We start from the raw sequence: 5,944 nt of genomic DNA, 5'->3' as shown, positions 1-5,944 counted from the left end.
ACTTTGTTTGACTCGTACATAACATTCAATCACCGTTTAAGTGTTCTACGACAATATATAACACAATATATAACACACACACACAATGCAAAACATAAACAGATATAATATTGAAGTTCAAACGTAATCATTAAATATCAACACAAGTTCTTATTTAAATGATTACAAACATAGTTCCTAAAACATAAACGATAATCAAATCTACATTGCGATTGTCACACCGAATCTGCATCTACAGACTCCCCCTTGATGATTGCAACTAGATCTCTTTAAAGTTTTCAAAACTTGAACTTCAAATCTTATCCATTAAACAAAAGTCTGATACTATTCGCATGAATTCTCTCTTGCAAACAGTGTGCGAGAATGTTGCGATAGCGTCTTTCCTCTACTCTCCAAAAATCTACAGCTGAGCAAGGTATATCCAAAAGTCTTCTTTGATCACCTCTTGACAAATTGACAACCTGCATTGGATCATATATGCGTAGCAACATCTACAAACATCTGTGCTTCGCCTGACTTGATATCTGTCAGCCAAAATGTCATCTCCGTCAGCATGTCTTGATCCCATCTGATAGCGGGAACCTTCTTAACACATTTAATTCTTCTTTGAACAAACCTAAATGTGCCATCTGGATTCTTAATCTTCTTCAAAGGTGTTGGCTTTATCAACCTTTCTTCTGGCTTCAGACCTCTAGCACTGAAATGCTTAATTCTTTCATCTCTGAATCTATTCCAGTAGAAATCTGCAAGTCCATTGCTTTGAAGATTAACGAACCAGTGTCTTCCCAGATCTATCATATCTGAATCACTGAGAGAGTGGAAATGTCTTCGACTTATTGACATAGACTGGCAACCCTCTTTTCTCTTGATAATAAACAATTTGATTATGTGATCATAGAACCAACTTTGAATCACTGAGAAGTATTTGGGTGCATCCTTGTCTGAGACATATTCCCAGAACATCGATGGTTTATACGTATCACGTATCATCAAACCAGTATGTCCTCTATAACCTGGAATTAGTCTATCAATAATAAATTCATGATCTTGCTGCACCAGAGGTATATTAAATCTTCCAAGGTCAACCTCTCGTGTAGCATCTATATTCCAGTATAGATTAAAAATATTGTTATGTCCTTCATCGACTATGTTTGCATATACAGCAAATCTTAACCTTGCAGCATTTTTAGGTTCATCTGGACTATCTCTGATTGGATTGAGATTGAGATGTTCTACTTCAGCTATTGGTTCAACTTGAATGACTTCTTCTTCATTAAAGACACGATCAAAGTCATAAGGTGTCTCAAGCAACCTTTGTCTATCAGCTTCCGAAGTAATGAACTCTCCTTCCTCAAAATCTTCATCATCGATACTTTCTAGATCTTCTTCAGCATCAAGATCGTCCAATGCACCTATTGTTTGAAGCTTATCTGCAATTCAAACGATTTACATATACAAAGATAAAGAACATAAATCACAAGTCAAGACATAATAAAGTAGTATAAATACATAAAAAGAAATTAAAATAAATAATACTATATCATAAATATAATGTAACAATTACATTAATATTTATTTTATAATCTTTATCTATTTTAACTTACAACAATAATATTATATCTTAAATATAATGTAACACATACATTTATATTTATCTTATAATCATTATTTTTCATTACTCGAGTATTTTAAAATTACACTGTCAATATGTTAAGCCGAACAGAATAATTCTTTGATAACTATTCTAAGCTGAATAACACTTTGATTAACACTCTAAACTGTTATTATAACTCAAGTAATCAATTAAAAATACAAAATCAATAGCACTAAGGTTCATAATCCGAATCTGAATCCGAATCTGACTCGCACTCTGAAGATGTATGAGTTAACTCTGACTGTCCTTTCATTTGATCCCTAAGTGATCCTGGATCATAATAATCATCATAATCCATAATCTCAGCTCTAGCTCTCATATGAGCTTGTGGATCATATCCCAATCTCTTTTCTAGTCTATGCACAATTAAAGGATGCAAATCTGACTCTGTAGAGGCATTGGTAGTAGAAACAGTCTTAGTTGACTCACTGTCCTGAGTAGATTTTCCTTTGCTATTTTCTTTTTCTTTAGTACTATGAGGATCATTCACTATCTCCCTTTCTATTCTATCAAAAATAGAATTGGAGTTACCTGAATTGGAATCTTCCCCATCACCATTGTTATCTGGATCATCAGGATCTGCATCTGGAGTTGTCATCACAGCTTTGCCTTTATCTTGAGTCCTAGAAGTACTAGCACCAGCTATACCAGCAATCTCTGACTCTCTTTGTCTTGATGACTCCCCCTGAACATCAGCAATCTCTGTATCCACAGCAGCATCATCAGCATCTTGACCTTGACCCTGATTTTCTGGCTCACCTGGTTGTGTTTGATCTTGACCTTGAGCTGGATCTTGATCTTCATGATCATCATCTCTAGTCTTCTTTGCAAGCTCATCATCTCTACAACCATCTTTATCTCCCCCTTGAGCCAAGAATTGGTCAAGTCTAGATCCAAGAGAATGAACAAGAGCTGTCATCATGTCCATCTCTTCCTGATGCTTAGCAGCATGGAGCTTTAGCTGACTCTCCAAAGTTGTAACCCTCATCTCCAACATCTTCTTTTCTGAAAATAAACGACTCAACTGCACTTGAACAGGTACAGGTGGACGTGAAGTAGAAGCAACGTCAGATGTAGAGACCGGAGGGGGCATCACAGCTTCAAACGAAGGCATACGAGCACTAGCAGTTCCTGTGGGAGGCATCTGTGGTCTTTGCAGAGGAACCAACAGACGTCCCATGACAGTAGAAACAGGAACTGTCGCCTGAATAGGAGCAGACGAAGGTCTAGGAGCAACAAGTGTCGGAACTGTAGACTCCGAAACAGCAGGAATCGTAACAGTGGTAGCTTCGGTGACAACTTGTGCACGAGAACCAATTCCCCTTATGATAAACTTTGGTCTCGACCTTCTCTCCCCAACAGTAACACCAGCAGAAGAAGGAACAGACACAGATGTAGAAACCTCAGAGACAGAAGCTCTTAAAGTAGCAACTACTGGAGTATCACCAACAACAGGTGCATGAGACCTCTCCATGGCTTCACTATATGCAGCAAATTCTCTATCAACTTCAGTCTGAGATCTTGCATGTCTTCTTCTTCTCTTTGGCAGTCTTTCTTCCTCTTCATCATCTTCTGAGTCCTCAACAACATTAACTGGGACTTCAGAAGGACCTACGTCAACATCAACTGGAGCAGAGGTAGAAGTAGAAACTCCAATAGATGATGGTACAAGATTTGTAGGATCATCTATATCCTCCATAAGAGCATCCATATCAGAGTCATGCTACAAATCACCAGCATACAGAGGAACATCATTAAGTCCCTCAAACTGATTAGCTCTTTCTTCTTGAGGAGCATCCTGAGCCTGATCATCATCACCAGCAGCAACAGCAACTTCATCTTCCCAACCTTGTCGAGGAGCAACATAGTTAGGGTTAAGCAAATGTCCGAACAAAGATGGATTATCAACCTCAATCGGAACATTCCTTCCTGACAAGTGCTTCAAACTTTCAGCAAATGCCTAATAAGTAAGACGACCTAGATTGAACGTAGGACCGTCAAAGGGCAAATCAGATGCAAAGTGACGAATTATGATCATCACAAATCTTGGAAACAGAAAGAATTTCTTGTCTGTACCAAATGATCTCAACTGCCTCTCCAAATTATCAAAAATGTACTGAGAGAAGTTGTATGGCTTGTTCAGCACTAAGGCAACCATCTGAGAAGCGTTCTGAATATTCATCTGGTCATAGCCTGTACTCCTATGACTAATGGCCCTCAACAAATAGTAAGCAAGAAGCTTCCATTTGCCACGTAGATGATTCCTGAAGTATGGGTGAGAAATAGCTCCAGTATACCCCATACGACGTAGAGCACCGTCGCAAAATTCCTCAGAGAATTCAGTCGGACCTTGTTCTATGGCGACATCACCTAAGTGTAAAATAGTCCGTAAGTCTCCAGCAGAAAAAGAGAATGAACGTCCCCCAACAGTGGTACGTATGTATGTATGAGCACCCATCTGCACCGAACGGGCTGAGTTCCAGAACTCTCTAATGAGACTTATCACCAACGGAGGATTCTCTGTCACAGCAAAATGGACACGAGAACGTGCAAGAAATTGAAGGACACCATGAAACTCTGCAGTGCACCCCGTCTGCGTAATGTTGAGATCGAGTGCGGCATTGTGCTCCTTGACGAACACACGAGCATTATTACCTTGTCCTGCCATACCTGCACAAAAACAGACAAAAACGACAAGAAAAACGATTGTTAGAATAAACGAAAATTAAAAAATAGGGTTTTGGTCGACTGCTTCGTGATGACGTCATCACGAGGAAGTTCTCCTTCGTCGTGACGTCAGCACGAACTTAGCATGAACCCAGAAAACGAAGAACATAAACATCTCCATATGATGTTAAAATCGATCAAAAACATCATCTTGGACTTGTTTATGGTTCGTGTTATGCCCAGAAAACAAAATCGAAACGAATTCGATGAACACGAAGTTGGTTCGTGTTCTTCGTGTGAATAGTGACCGAAATACAATTTTCTTTGATTAATCTGGATTTAACACTTGTTTACTTAATTTTTTGTTAGATTTAACATGTTTAAACATTAATTAATCCAATTTTAAGTACAATTTAAGTCCATATCATAAAAAATCAAAGATCAAATTTTGTGGTTCGTCCGAGTTACCGTTCAAGCGAGGCAAAATCAAAATTTGGGCATTATAACGACATAAAATCGTTCAAATCCATAGTTAAATCATCAATAATCTATCCTAGATCAAGTATTTACCAACAAACTAGGATGATTAATATGAAAAGAAGGGGAAATCGATCGAAAAGTAGACGAATGAATAGTGGCGCGAGGTAGACGAAGTTCGTGTGATTATTTAGGGTTAATTTTCGATTAATGGTAATTAATGAATAGTAATAACCCATATATATATTCGAATCCACATGGGCCGGGCCGAACACGGAGTTCGTGAGCTTCGTGATGACGTCAGCGCGAGGCATGCTGACGTCAGCGCGAGGCATGCTGACGTCAGCACGAGGTGATTTCGAATTTTCAGTTTTTAAACCACAAAAGCTTCATTCCTTAGCCAAATTTCGTGAATTTTCCAGAAATGTAAACAAAGAAAAATTCCAGAAATTCCAGAAACATAAACCTGTAGATACTCGTTACTGAAAACCTGTATCTACTCGAATATGCTATCGTAAATCATCCGTACTAACTTGTCATCACAATAATGTATCAAATAAATCTTACATTATTATCTTGACATAAAAACGACCATTTCTTCATTGATGTTTAACTCAAACAAATACAAACTTACATCAAAACACATTTAATGTATGATCTATGACAAAATATCATATCAACAACCTATCACATTACATCTTAGGTTGTGATCTTGATAATAAAACTATAACCTATCACACTAATTCTTAGGTTATTAAAGCAGATCATTTGTGTATCACTTGTAATTTCTATAGAAGCAATTTCTAAACACCTTTTGTTGTCCGTTGCAATACAATTCTATGGGCTGACAAACAAGCAAAAACAATTCTGCCTTCAATTACATTTAAAATGAGTTTATTATCTGTAACCTGCACACTTAACAAACTTCATCAATGCATCAAGAATAATAAAGATATCATAAATATGCAAAGCAACCAAAATCTTAACCTATTGATAAAATAAATCTAAGGCAAGTCAAATGTTTGTCAAGCATACTTAGCAACCAAAAGTAATTGAAATTTCAAAAATTTACTCGAAACACATTCAAAAATATTTTGATTTTTCAATTTCCAAAACATTTCATTTTCTAAATTAAACAACTTATGT

Source organism: Erigeron canadensis, chromosome 7 (assembly GCF_010389155.1).
Source record: "Erigeron canadensis isolate Cc75 chromosome 7, C_canadensis_v1, whole genome shotgun sequence".
Taxonomy (NCBI): domain Eukaryota; kingdom Viridiplantae; phylum Streptophyta; class Magnoliopsida; order Asterales; family Asteraceae; genus Erigeron; species Erigeron canadensis.
This window is presented reverse-complemented; position numbering follows the sequence as displayed.